General features: G+C 42.7%; 1 long non-coding RNA gene across 2 annotated transcripts; it reads right to left on the bottom strand.

Moving 5' to 3' along the window:
• Positions 1–8224: 8224 nt before the first annotated feature.
• Positions 8225–16878, bottom strand: LOC127298592 (uncharacterized). 2 transcript variants are annotated; one of them, XR_011744708.1, is made up of 3 exons: positions 14768–16878; positions 14338–14415; positions 8225–14224 (listed from the first exon to the last, which is right to left on the bottom strand). It is a non-coding gene; the product is annotated as an uncharacterized lncRNA (long non-coding RNA). The 2 variants fall into 2 exon arrangements; XR_011744707.1 differs by having other exon boundaries at positions 8225–8753; positions 14112–14415.
• Positions 16879–21275: the final 4397 nt, after the last annotated feature.

Consider the following 21275-nt stretch of genomic DNA (forward strand, 5'->3'; position numbering starts at 1 on the left):
GGTTTATCATATTTAGATCGATTAATGCAACATCATAGTAGAGCAGAAACTGCTCAGTCCTAGTCGTAATTAGAGGAACTTCTGTGCAAACCTCATGTCCTAAAGCTTATGTCATCGGTGGCATCATAATCATATGTGCCAAATGATAGCCTGATATCTATCTACTCACATGGGAAATCAAAATAGAAATAATCACTTGATTATTGTATATTATATTAAAGCATATACATCTTTTGAAAAAACAAAACTGAAGTATGTAGCAAGGTTACGTGTGCCAGGATAGAGGGGGCTTGATTAGTTAAAGCTTGGAATATCCATGCAAGTAAGTTTATTTCTATGCTAATGAAATACAGTACTGCAACTAATTTCATTGGAAATAAAATGGCTCCTTGCCACCATGAATTGCGAGTGAATTGTGATCTGCGTATAGACCTGATATATATTTGCATCAATAAAGTTTATGAGACACAAAGCCAGCAATATTATTTGCGCTATACCAATCTGGAAATTACTTTCAATAGCATTCACATGTTTCAAAAAAAACATTAAATTGCTATTGCTAGCAACTACCTTGGACCTCCCATCTTTATAAACACATCCAAGTAAGCACTACATTACACCAGCGGTGGAGAATGTATACACAACAAAAGTTTACTTCTAGGTGCTCCTCATCTCCTGGAAAAAATACAAAACAAATAAATATGAAGGAAGAGCTTAGAGAATGAGCACTGACTTTCAATGTTAGAAAACCATTCAATTATTGACATAGATTAGTGTAATCGGCTTCTGGTTTCAGTAGGCTTTCATATCTAGCCTACCCCAACTCGCTTCAGAAAAAGGTTTTGATATTGTTGTCGTTATAATGTAATCAGTTTCTTGATATATTAACACACATGTACTTATTCGTGAATAAAAATGTAGTAATTAATTCCTTGTCCATGCACAACGAAACCCAGAAAAAAAAATATGATTGTCTGCAAAGTTGAATCTACACTTGTCTCATAATGAAGTCCCATCTTGCAAAGCTGGCTGAACATGAAATTCTAATAACTAATATGTGAAAGATTCGTGGGTTGTGGGCCATGGAGAAAAATAAAGCCCCGGACCTCGGTCACCTGATTAGATTTTGAACAATCACATGGTTCAACAATATTAAGAATAATTAACAACTGAATGAGAAGAAGATTTACTGCACAACATTCTAAAGAATAACTTTTGAGGACAACATACGTCCTTGTAATAAGAACTGCTTTACCTTTTTTCTATTGGACAACACCAACGATGTCACATCGTGTTGCATTTTACACGCTAACTCACAGCAATATAACCTCACATAGTCACATGTCAATTATTAAGAAGCTCATTCTTCCTTGCATCATCCTCCCAACATAACAATCAAGAGCTCATTAAAGCATTTGAACAAGCACTTGCCAGGCATGGATTAAGACTTCAACTAACTAATCAGATTGTTCAAGCTTTTACGCAAACCTCCAGCACGTTCCTACCTATAAGGAATAGAGGTTGATATCAAGGATGTGTGGCTGCCGGTAAGACGGATCCTCGAGAAAACAGAGTCTGCTAGTAACTCAAATCCCAGATTCTCCAATGTTCTACTCCGAAGAATTCAGCAGCCTACGCACATCAAAGAGTCCAACCATCCAAGTTGGCATTGTGTATCATCGAAATGGTAGCATGGAAGATTAAGGTAGATTAATACATAATACATATACCTGAAACTTGGAGGGGACGGAGCTCCTTTTGCTAATGGAGTATCACAACCATCTGTAAGCCTTGGTCTGGATCTACTCGCCGATCCTTCCTGCCTAGTCCCGACGAAGAGGTGATTTTCGCGCTGGCGGCTTCTCCCTGGCTTCAGCTCGGAGGAGGACGGGGTCGTGGTTTGGGCACCCCAACCTAGGGGCCTTCGCTGGATCCAAGAGGCTGCAGATCAGCCTTGGCACAGATGTGTTTCCGTCCTCGGCTCGGTTTCTACGATGGTGCAACGCGCCTAACAACACCGAGGACGGCTGCAGATAGCGGTGGTGAAGGTTCGGCTGAACCTCCGTGCGGCAGCATGAAGGGCGCCGGATGTGAGGGGGAAGAGGGGCGTCTGGTCGTTGCCGAGGTGTAGCAGGTTGCGGGAGGAGAGGTGAAGAGCGAGGGGAGACGGATCCTCGGATACGTTGGGCCGCTTGGCCCATTTGGGCGCGTGGGGCGAGAGAAGAGGAGCACGACGAAATTGACGAAACGGACGACGTACTGGGTTGACGACGGAACCTGTTCGTGCTTTTTAGGTAGTAGAGATACCAAGCATCATATATTACAAAGCTAACACACCGTTGGTTTGAAGAACCATTCATTCGTTCTACGATACAAGGGGATCCTGATACAACTCACACATACGATAGTGCTTTAAATGAAACTACTCTTCAGGGGGGGATTCTTCATCTTCACGGGTAATGTTCTTGGCGAAAGGCGAGGGCGTTGTCCAACTCCTTGCGGGTCTTGTACAGCATGTAGTCGAGGTAGGCAACATAGTGGTTCATCTCCGGGTGCGAGGGCATAATTATTGGTCTTCCCATGGGGTCATGTCCTGGGTAATAAATGAAGCGGGTATTCTTGAGCTTGTCGATATTCTGTCCACACAGACGGGAAATTGCTTCTTGCATTGCTCTGACTAGTCCTTCCTTCCAAGTGCTTCCCGTTACAAAAAACCAGATGGTTTCCCATATTGGGCCTCCAAGCTTTCCTCTCAGATCTGTAGTAACTTCCCACCGAGGTTGTCCTCCTGATGGATTATTGAGGGGTACTCCGAAGAACTCGGGATACGTGCGTCCTAAATAATCAACCACTTGTTTCAAATCCTTCTCGAACATGAGGTTTCCTCCGTGGCCAAGCTGATAAGACTTGCAGGTGTACTCCATCTGTGAAGAATTATGATGAGTAAGTTAGAGAAGTGTGTAAAATTTTATGTAGTAGTATAAGAAGAATAGAGCATAACTTTCTTATTTTGAAGATCTCAATGATAAGAGGGAGAATAAGTTTTCTTAAATAGTCACTTCATTTGTTTTGAAACTAAAATTTTCAGACGTCCATTCTAACTAGGGTCTCCTAAGGTCAACAATGGCTCTGATACCAACTTGTCAACACCCGGATTTTTCAAGTCCAGATGCCTATTATGTCATTCCTCGCAATCCCAGGAATATTGTTTTTGCGAGACATAATAGATTGATATCACAACACATCATTCATTACATACCATAATCTTCTTACAAATAAAGGATCACATGATCCAGTCTCATTACAATAATAGAAGTTCTATTGATCAATTACATAACACATAGCGGAAGCGAAATAGCGTAGTAGTAGTCCATCTATTCCACAGGCAACTAGTGACGTCAGGAGTGATCCTAGTTGTCATAGACGTCCTGCTGTCCTTCTTCTAGATTCTGGTACTCTTCTTCATAGTCTGGCCATTTGAATAGCCAGGGACACAGCCATGAGTACTTTAAAGTACTCGCAAACTAATACTAAGGTAAAATACTATCAACTATAGTAAGGGGGTTCTAAGCTCTAGTTTCATTTGCAGAAAGCCGGTTTTATTTCATAAGCACTTTTAATATCAAAACTTCTTCATTTGCTAAACTCAAGTGGGAACATTAGTGTCACTCCCACAACTCAGTTGTTATTCAAAGTCAAAGTCACCTTTCAATTCAAATCACAAGTCACCATTCATATTTTTAGAAAAATTCTCACGACGAAATAGTATGGCCTTTCCAACTGTCCATGACCGCGGACGCGGCTATTCGAATAGGTTAAACTCTGCAGAGGCTGTACACTTGTGCCATAACAATTGCTATAGTTCGTCAGGGGTAACTGGCCCTGATTTATTGTACGCAGTACGCGAACTACCAATCCTAACCTTTCATTTACATACTCTAGTATAGGCACCTCTCCCCATGAGCTTGGCCTCCCGGTGAAAACAAACCGTCAACCCGGGAACTGCACAGGGCTTGGGTAGTACATTCACCTTATTTCACGTCATTTCACATACAATGGAGGCAGCCTCGGCATAACCCCTATGACGCTTGTTCAGAGGGAACCCATACTAAAATACATAAGTTTCCAGCTAAGCCTTACCCAGATTCAGGTATTGTGGGGGTACTTGTAAAATTGGAATGGTATCGCATCCAAACCCAACCATCAGATTTTGGTAAGTTTCACCAAGTCATTCACAAGTCATATTCACCTTCAAAATCTTTCAATAGAATGACTCCTCATTCCAAGGTTTTCAAAATTAATTCAATTCACAAGTTCCCAACTAGAGTAGTCACTTTTAATATTGAGCACTAGCAACTAGTCATGAGGGGTGCTAAGTAGTTTGCCTTGCTTCTAGGCTAGGTGTGATGATCTTGTACTACTCCATACCTAAACCAAGTGAATCATAAATCAAAAAGTAACGTTGATAAATAAAATCCAATAAAGCTTGTAAAGTAAAAACTTGGGATAGGATCATAAAGTAAAAAAAGTATCAGTGCCTTGCTCTTGTAGAGCTTTGCACAAATCTATCTTGCATTGATAATAGCTTGCAAACAAAATAGCTTGCATTAGTCTAGCTTGCCTTGATTGGTGAGGTGATCAAAGTTTTCTGGCTCTTCCTCTTGGTAGAAGACCTCTTCCTCTTGATAGCCTCCGGTACTAGCGTCTATAAACGAATACGAGGATACAATCACCACACAACACTTAATTAGTCTTAATTAGCCTTAATGGCTCACACAATTGATCTAGCATCACTACTTAACATTGTTCACCAATTATGCTAGGGTTTCCTTATTTAGTATTAGGAAAAATAAGTTCCTCTCTTTGAAATTGGGATTAGGGTTTCTCTTTGGTTTGGAGAAATAATGTCCTCTCATTGAATCTTCTTAAGATTTAATCTTCTCAAATAACCAGGGATGATCACATGTTGACCAAGGTCAACACTTCACACTTATTATTTGAGAAAAATGATTTAAATGAGATTCATCATCTCATGTGATTTAAATAACCATGTGATTCCAATACTATATTGATTTAAATTCCACAAGCGAGCAAGTATGAGCCTATGCAATAGAGGTCATCACATTACTTCATAACACTTGAGAAAATGATAAATGAAGTGCTACACCTCATAGATTTAAATTCCTAAAATTTGAAACAGTTTAAATGGACTAGTATTAACTACATAGCCAATATTTTGCGTCTAGTCCATGATCATGTACAGAACCTATACTATATTTTTACATAGTAAATTAGAGTTTGTGAAATGTGAATTATAGAAATTGGGTTCACTTCAAAATTCAAATTGGTTGATTTTCTATATTTATTTGAATACTGAAAAGTCTCTGTTTTGTTATTTTTGCTACTCAAATTATACACAAGCTATGAGGTTGAATCCAGTGGGGTTAGCTAGATCAATTCATAAGCTTTCTGGAACATTTTGATTTGCTAGATTGGAGTTCGTAGATTTGAAACTATTCAAGTTTTAGCACAGACCAGTATTGAAAATTCTCTGAAACAAATTAATTGGAAAAGGGATTGATGGGCTTGGCGGGAAAGCAATTGGGCCGAAATGTTTAAACAGCAAACGGGCCAGCCCAACTAACGATGCGGGCCAGCTGACAAGCGGTCCCACGCGTCAGCGACTTACTTCAACCGAAGCGGTACGCGTGAGTGGTGGCCGTCGGATTAGAAGCTAGATCAACGGCTGAGGGTGGTCTTCTTCTCCGGCGAGAGGAGGACTTACTGGCGGCGGAGGTAGGAGGTCGGAGAGCTTGCCGGCGTTCCCGCGGGTCAGTGCGAGGTGCGAGGCGACGTTGTCAACGGTGAGGAAGCTGCTGGTAGCAGTGGCGAGGCTTGGGGCGGCGTGAATCGACGGCGGCGATCTCAGGGCTCCGGCGGCCTTCGGCTTCAAATTGGAGCCGCTCCGGCGACGATTTGGTGGATGGTTTGGTCGAGGCGAAACGGTGAAGAGAGGTGATCGAGATGGTGTGAAGGAGGAAGGAGCGGGGGAGCTCTATTTATAGAATGGTGAGGGGGCCGTGGGTGCTGCGAGAAGTCATCGACGGCGTGGCATTTCGGGACGGCGAAGGGGCAAGGGAGGTTGCGCGCGAGGTAGCCTATATCATGGCGAGCAGAGGGAGCATGCTGGCGCAGATAAAGTGAGACGGGACAGCTCTGGCGAGGTCAATGGTCTGCGCGGTACCGTGGCGAAGGACGGTGATCATGGCGACGGTGATAGGTCCTCCACAGGAGATTGAGCAAGTCTATGAGCTAGCTGGTGCCATGTTGGTACTGCGTGCAGCGGCAGAGGAGTAGGGGAGGATGGAGGCGACCGGGCACGCATGCGTTCTGGCGCGTCCAGAGCGCGGTGAGCGTGCATGCTCTGGCAAGCCCGGGGCGTACTGGGCGTGTACGTTCTTGGCCAGGGCGTGCCTCTCCATGGCCAATGGCTGGCATGGTGATGATACGGGTTGCCAGGAGGTGCTGCTGGACATGATGAAAGTGAGAGGAGGGATCAGAGATGGGAGAGGGCATGAGGAGCGGCATGGGCACGGCATGGTGATGATCAGGTCACTTTGTGGCTTTTAGCAGCAATGGCAAGTACTTGGTTAGGTCCAGGGTACTAGCAGGACAGCAATGATCACGAATTAAAGTTGGTTTAGCCCAAACTCCGTTGGATCATAGCATGTGTGTGCAAAGTTGAATTCTGCCTGCCAAGTGTTTGTGTTAATGGCCGCATGAAGAAAATGTTGGAATTTTGCAATTCTTTTTGGTGGAGTGGAAACAAATAATATTTGAAGCATAAGTGTGGTAGTGGTGCTCAAAATGGAGTTGATTTGCAAAATGCCAAATTGGGTATGATCTACACTTTGTGTCAAGGTCCTCACTTGGCATCTTTATTCTGGTCAACCTAGTCAAAGTCAGCACTGGTGGTCAACAGCAAAGTTGTTCACCTTGACATGGTCTTGGATGACATGGCAAGAGTTGGTCAAGGTTGGTTTAAGAAAAGTAAAAACCAGGGGTAAAGTGGTGAAGATTTTATAAAGTGGCCATATGACCATTATCATATGTAAGTTGAATTTGAATTCATCTTTGATTTAAATTGGGTTTCTTTGATTCAAAAGGGTGTGTTATTGATATAAAAGTGTTTTACAAACAATGGCACAAGCAAATGTGGCCTTGGTTGAAGATTTGCAAAATTGGCTAAGTGTGTATGTGAGTGAAAATGGGATTTTCTCCCTATTTGATTTCTCTCCTTTTGATTTGATTGTTCTTGACTCCAAAGTGATTCTTATTAGTTTAGGAACATTTACAAACCCTTGAAACCATTCCAAAGGGTCTAGCTCAAAGATTTGCAAAAATGGCCATAACACATAAGCGGTGATGTGTCAATTTTACTTAATCTTGTAAATTGTTCCCCTTGCTTTACTTGGGCATGGGTTAGGGTCAATTTAGTGTTAGATTAGGTTTAGAGATGGTTTCACACCATTTGGTCAAGGTTTAAAGGCATAGGGCAAGAATTGGGTATTATGGCTATGTGTCACATATGCCTCTATGCATATGTTGTATTTGATTTTTAATTTAACTTGGCTTGACCCAATTGGTGTTGTTGAGTGCTGAAATGGTATAGAGGAGTGATCCAACCATTCACAACATGTCTTAGGGTCAAGATCCTCAAATTCACAAATTTGCATTTGTTCTCATATGCCTCTATGGCATTTTTAGTTTCTTTTTATTTTCTTTTGTTTTCAACTTGGATTTGGTTTGATAAGCACTAGGTAAGGTTTATGAAGGTTTTCCAAACCTCTTAGCAAAGTAGAAAGGCCTAGGGTAAAGATTTACAAAAATAGCCATAGGCACATAGGCCCTTTTCTTATTTAATTTCTTTTTAGTTTATTTTAACTTGGGTGGTGAAAAGAGGGGTGAGGTTTAGGGTTTAAGATCATTTCAAAATACTTTAACAAGCAATCATGGCAATAGCACAAGAATTAAGCAAGATCACTAGGTATCAAACTTAATTGAATAAAAGTTTTTGTTAGTTCCAAAATTTGGAAAGAGGGAAAATCATTTGTTTTGTTTTGAAATTTTTGGGATGTTACATATACCCAGCGGCTGCAAATTTATTTAAGTTAAAGGTTCCAGTATTTCTCATAATACATGGAACATACCTTTTGAGGTGCCATTCTACAGTTTGATAGAACAGTGTAGTAAGTCCATTCAGATTAGGTATCCATAGTCAACAGGGCTACAGAAAAAAAACTGAAGTTAATGTTACACCACGGTTCATGATTCTTATGCTAGTGACCAGATTACAACACATACATTCCTACATGGGTACACGCAGCTTAGCTTGATTTTTTAATGGACATGGATTAATCTGAATCTGCAACCCATCCTCCTTGCCGCACAGTTGAAGCCCAATCTCATCAACCCAATCACGGCCCAATTTCATTTTCTCTCGGTTGCTCTTGTTGTCGTATGATTTGGTCAATTCTTCTGAGTGTTCGTCGTCGTTCTCTTTGTTCATTCTGCTAGCACGCCTAGTCCGGTCTTCTATGTGGAAGTTGTCGGTCAGAATCTTCATCAGGTCACTGGAGGTACCTGTCTTCGACGTTGGCATCAGGTCACTGGAGGTACCTGTCTTCGACGTTGGCCTGCCAATATGCATGTTCGTCTTTCCAGGAAACTCATCCCCTCATCATCGATTAGTTCTGACAAAAATTGGGAAAAGGGGGAAGTCTAAATGCTTTCAATCCAGACAATGCAAGGAAGAACAACCAAACTGTATCTTTACTCAAATGCTAGCGCTGCCCAGCCAAGTGGCAGATCAGGGACGCGTCAGGCTGTGGAGGCCTCCAATGATGCGTCGCCACCTGTCCAGAAACAGGCCGGTGCTGCTGTCAGGTCGTCGACAGGGACACGGCCAGCCAATCGTGAGCAGGAGACAGCGCCAGGCGGGACTGCTGGTGGCAGTGGTCACAGTGGCAGTGGTCACAGTGGTCACAGTGGCCAGGCTGGATCTTCTGTGGCCATGCACTTGGACTCCAATGAGCTGGCCTCGTCACCTACGCCACAGAAAATCCTGCCGAATTTTCCTTCTGTTCCACCTGCTGTTCGTGGGGCCCACATCAATCATGTGGCAATGATGAATTAAGCTGCAGAGAATCTGGGTGGATCGGCTAAGATGGGTAATGTTATGGCCTCCTGTGTGTCTTCTTCTTGTCCGAATTTTGTTTCTTCTTCTGTTGACTCGGGCTTTTTATGTCTACTGATTTGCTTATTTCTGAATGTTCATTGCAACCAGAAGACAAAAGTTTGGGTTATAATATGGAAAGGTCTATGGTTGTGAAGAAGGGGGAGGAGTTGGGAGTGGACATTCAGAATAGAATGAGGGATGCCTCATTTTTGAAGAATAATGGTGAGTTACCTTTACATTCTGAGTGTTTACATAAAAATAATATGAATACGTATGATTTATCTTTAGTGGAGAATGATTCGGTTTCTCATTGTCCTTCCATAGAGGAGGTAATTGCTTTTGGGGGTATTCCGAAGCCCAACTCTGTTGTGAGATCGAGTGCAAGGCTGGGTGGCCAGTCTAATGCTGACATGCCTCAGATGGAAAAGGCAATGAAGATGGTGAGTCTGCGTGATGAAGCTTCCACTTCAGGTCAATCCACTATACTCAGGCATTCTATTATTAATATTCCAGATTCTGAGATTGCTAGGAGAGCGGATCACTTAGGTATATCTCTAGGTAATACAGCAGGAGAGATAGGTAAATCGGTTAAAGGGCTTAAAATGGTGGAAGAGGAACGTATTCTAACTTTTCTAGAGAAAAAGAATAATGAGATTGAAAATATGAAGGAAGGTTTGGAGACTCTTGTAATGTCAAAAGTATCCACACTTTGTGAAGATTTGGTTGATGAGGATGACACCACTCTCGATTTGGATGATCATCTCGAGCATCTCAAACCGGTGGTGAAAGTGAAGAAAATTAGGCGACGCAAAATTTATGATACTAACAACACTCGTAAGAGCACTAGGAAAAGAATCAAGAAACAATGGTCATAATGCAGAATCTGAAGGGTATTAACTGGAATCCAGGAGGTTTTGGAGATACTGCTAAACACTTGTTTGTCAAAGAGGCGATTAGGGAACATAAATTAGACTTCATAGCTTTGTTGGAAACTGGAAGATCTAATTTCTCGATACCCTTTTTGAACCAATTGGCGGCAGGTTATAACTTCTCTTGGTTTTGTTTACCACCCCACGGTCGCTCAGGGGGTATTCTAGTGGGAATAAACTTCGATACACTTCAAGTGTTAAAAGTAAGTACTGGAGATTTCTGTGTCAAACTCCATATTAAATGTAAGAATGATGGCTTTGAATGGATCCTGGTGCCGGTCTATGGGGCTGCCCAAGACGAGCACAAGGCAGAATTCTTGGCTGAATTAGTGAGAACTTGTGAATCTGAAACATTACCTATGTTGGTAGGTGGTGATTTCAATATTATTCGTAAACGTGAGAAGAAAAATAATGATAATTTCAAAGCGCGTTGGCCCTTTATTTTTAATGCAATTATTGAACACTTGAACTTGCGTGAAATTGCTCTACTGGAAGGCAATTTACATGGGCGAGTAGAAGACTCCAGCCTACTTATGAGAAGTTAGATAGGGTTCTAGCATCAATCTCATGGGAACAAAAGTTCCCTTTGGTAACTGTTAGAGCCTTAACTAGAGCTGATTCTGATCATACTCCAATACTAATTGATTCAGGAGTGAAAGCACACCTGGGTAATCAAGCAAAATTCTCTTTTGAGCTACATTGGTTGCGTCAAGAGGGTTTTTTTTTATATGATAGTAACAGAGTGGAATTCAGCCATAGGTGGAGCTACTCCAATGGATATTTGGCTAAATAAGTTAAGACATATACGACGTTTTCTTAGAGGATGGGCAAAGAACCAAAGTGGAAAGTATAGAAAAGAAAAAGAACGATTATTAAATATCATTGATAATCTGGATGTGAAAGCCGAAACATGTGTTTTGAATACAAACAAAAGGGAAGAACTAAAAAAGGCAAATGAGAGTCTCAACAAATTAAGAAGGGATGAGGAATCAAAATGGGCACAGAGAGCGAAGGTTAAACATATCCAGGAAGGGGGTAATAATACTAGATATTTCCACTTAATAGCAAATGGTAAACACCGAAAGAAGAAAATTTTCCAACTTGAACAAGAAGAGGGGACGATTGTTGGGGAAGATAATTTAAAGGTCTATATTACGGAGTTCTATAAGAAATTGTTTGGAGCACCCACCCTAACAAATATTTCTTTAAACAAAGCGGAGACACATGATATTACACAGATCTCGGCTATTGAGAATGAAATTTTGACGGTCCCTTTTACTGAAGAGGAGGTCCGTCAAGCTATTTTTCAGATGGAAAGGAACAAAGCTCCGGGGCCAGATGGCTTTCCAGCTGAGTTCTATCAGCATTTTTGGGAAGTAATAAAGCATGATCTGATGGCCCTATTCTCTCAGTTTTCGAATGGGAATTTGCCCCTATATAAACTGAATTTTGGGGTTATCACATTACTACCCAAGAAAGAAAACGCGGTTCAGATACAACAATATAGACCTATTTGTTTACTAAATGTTTGTTTCAAAATATTCACTAAGGTTGGTACTAATCGTATATCGGGGATTGCCCCAAGAGTAATAAAGCCAACCCAATCTGCCTTCATGCCAGGTAGAAACATTTTGGAAGGGGTAGTCATATTACATGAAACAATTCATGAGTTACATACGAAGAAGTTGGATGGTGTCTTATTTAAGATAGATTTCGAAAAAGCATATGACAAGGTAAAATGGCCTTTCCTACAACAAACTTTAAGAATGAAAGGTTTTGCTCAAGAATGGGGTAGATTAGTTCAACATTTTGTCCAAGGGGGCAGTGTTGGTGTGAAGGTCAATGATGACATTGGTCATTATTTCCAAACAAAAAAGGCTTAAGGCAAGGGGATCCGCTGTCTCCAATGCTTTTTAATATTGTAGTGGATATGCTTGCCATCTTAATTGAGCGAGCCAAAGAAGATGGTCAAGTTGGAGGACTCATTCCACATTTGGTTGAGGGAGGTCTCTCTATACTACAGTATGCCAATGATACTATCCTTTTCTTAGAGCATGACCTAAACAAAGCTGTTAATATGAAACTAATTTTGTGTCTCTTTGAAGAATTATCGGGACTCAAGATTATTTTTCATAAGAGTGAGATTTTTTGTTTTGGAAAGGCAAAGTAGGAGGATGATCAGTACAAACAGATCTTTGGATGTGATGCTGGACAACTCCCCTTTAGATACTTAGGTATTCCAATCCATTACAAGAAACTCAAGAATTCTGACTGGTATCCGGTAGAAACAAGGTTTGAGAATAAATTAGGATGCTGGAAAGGGAAGTTACTATCCTATGGTGATAGGTTAGTGCTTATCAATTCAGTATTAACTAGCTTATCGATGTTTATGTTGTCTTTCCTTCAAATACCTGTTGGGGTAAGGAAACGTTTGGAGTACTATAGATCTAGATTCTTTTGGCGGTCTGACGAAAACAAAAGAAAATACCGGCTTACAAAATGGAACATTGTTTGTCGACCTAAAGATCAGGGGGGCTTAGGTATTGAAGTGCTAGAAATCAAAAACAGATGTTTATTGAGTAAATGGTTGTTTAAACTTCTTAATGAGGATGGAGTGTGGCAGGAATTGCTACATAATAAATATCTGAGACATAAGACTTTATCGGAGATTCAAGCGAGACCTACTGATTCGCCTTTCTGGAAAGGACTAATGGGAGTCAAACTGGATTTTTTTTCCAGGGGTTTTTTCAAAGTGGGTAATGGTAGCAGTACTCGTTTTTGGGAAGATACCTGGTTAGGCAAGACTTCGTTGGCCCAACAATACCCGTCACTATATAATATTGCCCACCACAAAAATGTCACTGTCGCACATGTTCTTGGTCAGTCGCCTTTGAATATTACGTTTAGAAGATTGTTAAGTGGTAACAAGTGGTCGGCCTGGTTACAGCTTTGTCGGAAACTAATGATGGTACATTTGAATGATGATGAGGATCGTTTTGTTTGGAATTTGACAGCTAATGGTTTGTTTACAGTGAAGTCGATGTATGAGGATATTATGTGTGACCATACCCCTTTCCTACGGAAATATTTATGGAAGGTTAAAGTTCCGTTAAAAATTAAGATTTTCATGTGGTTCTTGAGTAATAAGGTGTTGCTAACAAAAGATAATCTAGCTAAACGTCATTGGAATGGGTGTACAAAGTGTGTCTTCTGTGGGGAACAGGAGACCATTCAACATCTTTTTATTGAATGTCCTTTAGCTAAACTCTTATGGCGCACTGTGCATTTTACTTATGCTCTTCCACCTCCTACCAGTATTACTAATATGTTTGGTAACTGGTTGAATGGAGTAGATAGACAATCTAAAACATTTATCTGTATTGGGGTTTCTGTTTTATGTTGGTCTATTTGGAGGACCAGGAATGATATAATTTTTAACAAAAAACCTTCATTTCATTTTTTGCAGGTTATTCATATGGTTTCCCATTGGGATCAGCTCTGGGCCTTACTCTCTCCGGAGGGGCAGCGGGATGCCATGGCTACTGGATGAACACGGCTCCTGATGGTCGCTCAGGATATCTTGTGCCAGGCTGGTTGGCGACTTACTAGAAGACTATGTTAATTTGTAGTCTTCTTATGCGTTTCTTTCGATGGTTGGTTCTTGTATCAGTCCTCGATGATAAGTGATTTGTAAACATTTATACTCTAAACTCTATTAATAAAAGGCTATGTGCATCATCATGATGCAGAAGCCGGGGTTGACCCCCATTTCGAAAAAAAAACTCAAATGCTAGCCAAAGACAACACCAGGGCCACCAAATGAAGATATATAGTGTAGGTGTCAATATCCTCACAATTAAACGAAGATATTAGTAAACAATAGATTCTTCTATTTTCCATGAGATGTAGGTGCAATAAGATCAGCAATAAGAGAAATAACCTACCAGCTCAAAAGAATCTAACCCTCGCAATCAATTTATATTGTTAACCAATGTCGCTAGCTATGAACACATTCCTCGGTTCCATCGCCTCCCTAAAGGTAGAAGATCAAAACGTCCTATATATGGTAAGATCAATGCAGAAAGGTAACTATCCTTCTGATCTATATGTAGCATGTATAGATTTGTGCCACTTGAAAAAAGAAGTGGTCAGAAATACTGAATCTCTTACCAGAAGAACAATTTCTCAACCTTGTCAATTTCGTGGTTCAACTCACCATGTGACGACTGACTACTCCTTCTCAGAAACCTAAGGAGCACAGTTTAGCTACATGGTAAGCCAAATGATATGGCATATAAGAATAGTAATGAACTTCCAAATTGTGTAGCAACACAACTGAAAGATCCATATAGGAAGTATGTTAATCACATTAGTGTTGAAGATTCCAAGCTACGAACCTAAAATAGAAACAATATACAAAAACAGATTGCTTCTCAAATCTATTAATCAGAACATTGTGAATAGTACGAATATCTGGTACCGCTTCAGATCCGTGCCATGATTAAATTTTAAATTGAAGGATCACACGACAGGAAAAATATATTTAGGAGTGTACCGGTGCTAGAATGAATACATAGAGGGGCTTAGGTAAAACAGGTACCTTGGTTGAGGACTAATTCCCGTTCTGCTGCTGACATGAGTGTGACATGCGTGCTGGACTTAAGGCATCAACATGGGTTCTTTACACTATGAGAGCAACCTGTACACACAAAAACTTCTTGGTGTATCAGGAGAAAAAAAATGGTTCATCTTTTTACGTAAGATGTAGCATGACATCGCAAGTAACAATAATAATAAAACTTGGGCAGGAGAAACAAATGGTTCTACTGTTGGACAGGACACACAAAGCTCTATAACTTAAAGTTTTTGCGTGTACAGGTTGCTCTCGTAGTGTAAATAAGACACACAAAGTTCTATAACTTAATCCTTAATCAAGTTTTTAATGCGACGCAAAGAACAAAACCCTTGTTTTATGAATCTGAAAGTTATCTATGTCTTATTTACTGAAATACTGAGATCTTTCCATGGAGAGAGACAAAAAAATGTTGAACATGAACAAAAATGATAATAAATTATACATTTTTATGCAAAGTATGTTGTCCTCATTCTCTGCAAACATGAGGCACGTGTTGTTCAATCTCTAAAATGCAGCCAGCTTCACATACTATACTTACGGCACATACCATAATTGAAGCGCATATTCTTTCTAGCCTCCAATCATGCTACTACAAAGGAGAACAAAATAAGTTCAGTAAAGCAAGGAAAATAGAAGAACAGGTATCATAGTAACGCTGCCAAGAAGTGTGTCTCATCACTTGTTGTATCCATGAAACAACCTGGTCATGGTGGCGTACAGGAGAGCCTTCTGAAACCACAAGATAAGCCTTGAGAATAAAATCACAATTGCATATTGCAGTGCAAGGAAACATGGATGATTAAAAATTTCGAGTAAACATGCACCACGTCTATTTTATTGAACTGATGCACTCTGTGTGGCTTGTGAATTCAGTGGAACAAAATAAATTGACTCTTGCCGGCAAGTCACAATTGCACGTACATGAATGAATGGCTATATTTTTTTGTGATTAAGTAGGGAATAGAGAATACACTATATAAAAATTTCACTGAATTAGTCAAGGAAAAAACCACCAAAATGCGGGCCAGGGCCTAAATCACCACATTTGCTACAGATCTATCTAAAAAGTCTAGAGAGAACCATAGACTGCCGATCAGTGTAAATATCTATATCTCGGTGCGCCTGCAACCCAAATGTGGTGATGAAACACAAAAAGGGAACATCTCCATGCCGATTTGGATCCAAAAGCTGCACTACGAGATGATGCAGTATGTGAAGGCCTACCTGTTTACCAGCAAGTGCTTCTCCAATTTCTCCAAACAGTATGAACTCTCCCTCAATAGTAAGTAGTGTCAGTACAGTTGAGGCTGTAATCAAAGGTAAATGTGGAAACAAACATGTAGGAAACACGAGGAACCTGAATATCTTGACGATGCAGCTACAAGCTGGAATAGAGCAACGTTTAGACAAATGGAAAACAGAAATAGCTAGTTTCAGAACAGCCAACCTTCCTAGCAGCGGTCCATGTGCATCCTTCTCCATGTATCTTGCGTTCCCGTGTAAAGTAATTTCTCCTCCCTGCCAAGAGCTCAAGAGACATACAACAGATGTGGGAAGCGATGAGAAAAACAGAAGGAAAGAACACATCAGGGTAGCAGAATCAGGCGGCCGTGGTGCTTCGAATTCGACTTCCTCTGTAGCCCTCAGCCGGGCGACTCCACTCATCCGCCTGCACCTATGAGGGTGATCCTCTTTTTCAGAAGCCGAGTCGACGAGCACTCGACCTTCCCCGGCCGCCCAGCGACGCGATCTGCTTCGCCTCCAACAGCTCCAGCCCCTCCCCTCAACGATGATCCCAACATCAATATCTCCTTGCTTCAGATCACGATGCCACCGATCCACCGGATGCAGATCGCTGGGGCTGCAGCCCCGTCTGCGCACACCGGCACACCGCCGTGGTCCTTGGATGTTGTTTCCCCGCTCCTAATCCTACGACGTCGACGAGAAGAATGGCAGGAGGCGGACGTGCAGTTGGGCGTCGCCGCCGTGGGACGATGGGAGATGAGGCCGAGAGTGTGGGCAGAGCCTTGCGTGCGTGGGAGACCTAAGGATGGCAGGGGCGTGGGGCTCGAGAAACAGCTCGCTGCGTGCAGTACAAAATCAATGCAGTACAACTCGAACGAGTGTACAAATGCCAACAGAATCAATTAACGAGGCAAACTATCAGCCAGCAGGAACGAGCAATGTGCTATCGTGGAGACGTGGAGCGCTGCAAGATGGGGCAAGCACCTACGCACTTGCTTGTTCTCAATACGTTAGCACAAACTCCTCCTACTCAGCAGTTAAAATTGACGGTACCTCAAAAGTTTGCATGTTCATAGGGCATAGATAATATCTCCTCTTGATGAAAATTTTCACGCACATAAACAAGCAAATTGTGAAAACACTCAGATATTTCAGAAAATATACAGTTTTGCGAATTTTATTTTTTAGACAGAAGATATGCAGCATGTCCTTAATGGATCGCTGTCCCAGGCTCTACAACTTGGGAGGATAGAAAAGTACTGCAAACATCAGGCCAGCAAGGAGCATGCGCAGTTTAAAAAGAGCATAGAAAACTGCATAAATATAATGAAGAATAATTAGCTTCAGCAACATATTGATGTAGAGTATTTGAGCAAATACTGTACAAGCTATTATTTCCAAGACAAAATGGGCTCAGATAGTAAAATAAGCTTAACTTTTTGGACAGAGATTTGGTGCCCAGTGATCCTGTTTTTTTTAAAAAATAAAAAATCATATTTTTGAGTTTTAAAAATTATGAAAATAAATCTGTATATAGTTAACGTTGTATTCCACAAACGTGTAAAATATCAAATTCAAATACTTTATATTCTGATCTACACAAAAATGACAAAAATGTTAATCTGACTAGTCATTTTCAGATCTCCCAAACATATCAGGTTTTATCTTTTTTGTCTAGCACAAAATGAAACGAATTTTAGATTAAAATTTTGCATAATTGTGAGATATATTATTGACAATCCCCAAAATTATTTCCAGATATTTTATACTAGTAACTTTTAAAAGTATCTTTTAATTTCTTTAGATGGCAGAAGCATTGAAGCTCAGGAGCCAAAAACACTTTCCATAACTTTTTTCTGGTTAAATAACGGAGCCTGCACATGAGAAGATATGCAGCAATCCTAGAAAGTAAACAAACTGATCCGGTCAAGTGTATGTTTGGATATGTCATTGATCAGCAGATATAGCATTTCAGTATCACTATACATGTTGTGGATTATCCTAGTGCATGAAAATGAAAAGAAACCGTCTTTCCTTCCAATTTAGGAAGATTCCATCTGCGCACTGTTCACCAACTAAATAGATATTTCCAAAAACCATCAAGTTTGTAACCATTTAGATTGGATTCATACATAGAAGTACAGTAACCACAAAACCAGAATAAGTAATTATAAAAATTCAATTCTGCCATATTTCTAAACTTAAAGGCATCATAGTATCTAACATTTTCGATAAGGAGTATATATTAATATCAAGAAGATACCAAATACACCCACCTCTGCAAAACGCAATACTGTAATGGCTTTACGGATGCACACAGACAAAAAAGAAAAGTTGCGCTACGGTTTTCCAGCCCTAGCCGCAACAGTACATCCACCACCAAGACAACACCTGAATTCCAGACTTTTCAAAAGCGACGCCTCCAAAAAGGTAACAGTGCGCAAGCACCGTCGTCGCCCGATCAAAGTATCTTAGGTTTTCATCCTGAAGATAGTCTTCGCTCTCAAAACAATGCCTCCAATAAGGTCATTATCATGCACAACCAATTAAGGCCAAACCTTGGATTTTCATCCTCAAAGGCAAGATTCTGAACTTCACCTGTATTGCCGCCCCCACTTGCATACTGCTGCTGCGAAACCCAGAATACCAAGCAAGTCCCTCAACAGCGCAAAAAACTTGAACCTCCTTTGCTAGTCCTCCAATCCGGCCTTCATGGTATTCTCCGCCTCTAACTTCGCCATGGAGCAAATGTTTTCATATGGCAAGAAAGACCAGATCTTTGCGGCGCTCCCTCCAGAACCAAACGGCCGGAATAAAAGCATGGATGCACCCGACCGAATACCACTGATCCAACAAACTCCAAGCATAAAAACGATGTAACATTCACCGGCGGAGCCTTCCGGAACACACCACTCCGGCTAGATCAAGATGGATTGGCCTTAGGAGGGTTTCTATCTTCGCACAATAAGGACCGTAGGACCACCACCTTTATTCATGTCTGGCCAGCAGCCCCCACGCCACTAGCCAGCTGCGGAAAAGACGAACAACCACGGAATCCGGCAACGGTTGCGAGGCAATGAACAATGGGTAGCAGCAGTCCTGCAAAGGAAACACACGGCAGCAGCTCCACCCGCGCAATCGCCGGCTGTAGCCACCGTTGTCCTTGCTGAGGCGAGCAGGAACAGTTGCAGCCCTCCTGGCCCAGATCGAGCCCACGCGGCCCGTGCGCCGCCAACCATCCCCGCCCTCACAGACGGCACGACGATGTCCCCCGCTGCTATGCCAACTCCCACCGCGCCAACTACCGGCCGCCCGCCTCCACCGCTGAGGCCCTCCGCACCGCCGTGGCCCTCCACACCTCCATCTCTCCGCGCGAAGAGGAGACGAGAGGAGCCTGCCCACCTGCCTCCACCTTCGGGGGCCGGGCGCTGCCACCACCGCCGGTGCCGGCGGCGGCAGCGGCGAGGGAAGCTCGAGGATCTAGGGTTTTTGGCCTGGGGGAGGTGCCCTCCGGAACCGCCCGTGCGAGCGGTCCAGGAGGGGTTCTGAAAACCGCGACAACTATCGCCGACACATGGTTATACTTGCCTCAGAAAATAGGGGAAACATGCGCATTAGAATTGTCAACATTTCCATTATGATTTCTTTGGGCACATTCATAAGAGTAGCTATATAAAGAGTTATCTCTACATAGACCATATAGTATTGAAACTTCAGAAATAATTACAAAAAGGTTTGAACGCCCAAAGAATGGTGATGATGAAGTATGTTAATGAACATGCCAAGCAGCCCTACCTCGATATCTTGGGTAATCCAAAATCATTTGATCTATCAAATCGTGATTCTATCTACCATACACTAGCATCCATATGATTGGTAAATTCTGCTTGTTGTACCAATCACAATAGCAGCGACGTACGCAACGTACATCCGTGAAATGTCGAGTCTAGGCAGAGTACAATGTATGGTACACTAGCACACGCAGATCACACTGTAGCGGTACACGCATAGTTAAACAGTGGAACAGCAGTTCTTGACTTGCCGATCGACGCCGGCCGGCCGGCGTGCTGCGCGCCGCGCGCGGACAGCATGGCCCCGGCGGCCGTCGACGAACTCGATCAACAGTACAATACATTTCTTTATTTACCAGGAAACGTACAAAACTTCATCTCCACGAGTATCTCATTTCATGGCTTCATCTGCTCATTGCGCCGCGCGCGGTACATGTACGATCTCTGATAGTATCATTACCGAGTAAATGACAAAAAATACCATAATTACGGCAGTCATGACACTGAACTACCAAATGTATTCGTTTTGTCACATGACTACTACTATTGGGGCATGTCTATGACGCAGAGCACTGATTTCATTATTTAGACGGGTTAAACCATTTTCTGACTATTCGGGCCCATCTGTAAGGACTACGTGGCAGGTGAATTTTGCAAATATAACCTCAGGATATATTTTGGTGTCACACGGATCCATTTCCCCACATAAAAAAAATAAAAATAAAAATTCCCATTAAAAAAACGGAGAGGGTCTTCTCCTTCCTCTGCACAACGCCCCACCCGAGCTAGGCCGCCGGTGCACCGTCCGCGCGCACCAGGCCATCTCCGATGCGATAGGAGGCTGCCGCTCGTTGCACCAGGAGGACGCTCACACGTACCGAGTCCGCGGCCATCGACGGCGGAACGTGACCAGCGACGCGAAACCGTGGTGGCGCTCGGAGGTGCATGGTGCGGGCGTGCTGCAGGGCGAGAGGGAGGGAATGGAGGGGTCCAAGAGGACATTGTGCTCACCCTGTAGTGGATGTAGGCGACGAGAAGCTCGAAGGGGGTGCGCAGCGACCGAATCGGCGACGAATTGCTTCGGTCACGACGGAGAAGAAGGGGCCGGGGCGGTCGATTCTCGGGCTCCCGGCTTGCGCGCGTCGGAGAGAAGACGCGCGGCGACGCGGCGTGGGGTGTGCTGCTGGTGCAGGTGGGGACGGAAAGGCGCGGCAGCGTGCTTGGCGTCCTCGCCGGCCAGCGTGAATGGGAGGCCGTGGCCTGGGCCCATCATCATCGGCGGCAGCGTCATCGTCCGCGGCGCCAATGATCCAGCGGAGGAAGGAGTTGTCCTGCTGCGAGGGCGGCGACGGGGGTTGGCCCTGGTCCTGCATCGCGGCGGCATGCGGTTCCTCCAGCCGGCCATGTCGAGTGGCGGGAGTTGGCGGATCCAGTCG

The sequence above is a fragment of the Lolium perenne genome, chromosome 5, assembly GCF_019359855.2.
Source record: "Lolium perenne isolate Kyuss_39 chromosome 5, Kyuss_2.0, whole genome shotgun sequence".
NCBI lineage: Eukaryota > Viridiplantae > Streptophyta > Magnoliopsida > Poales > Poaceae > Lolium > Lolium perenne.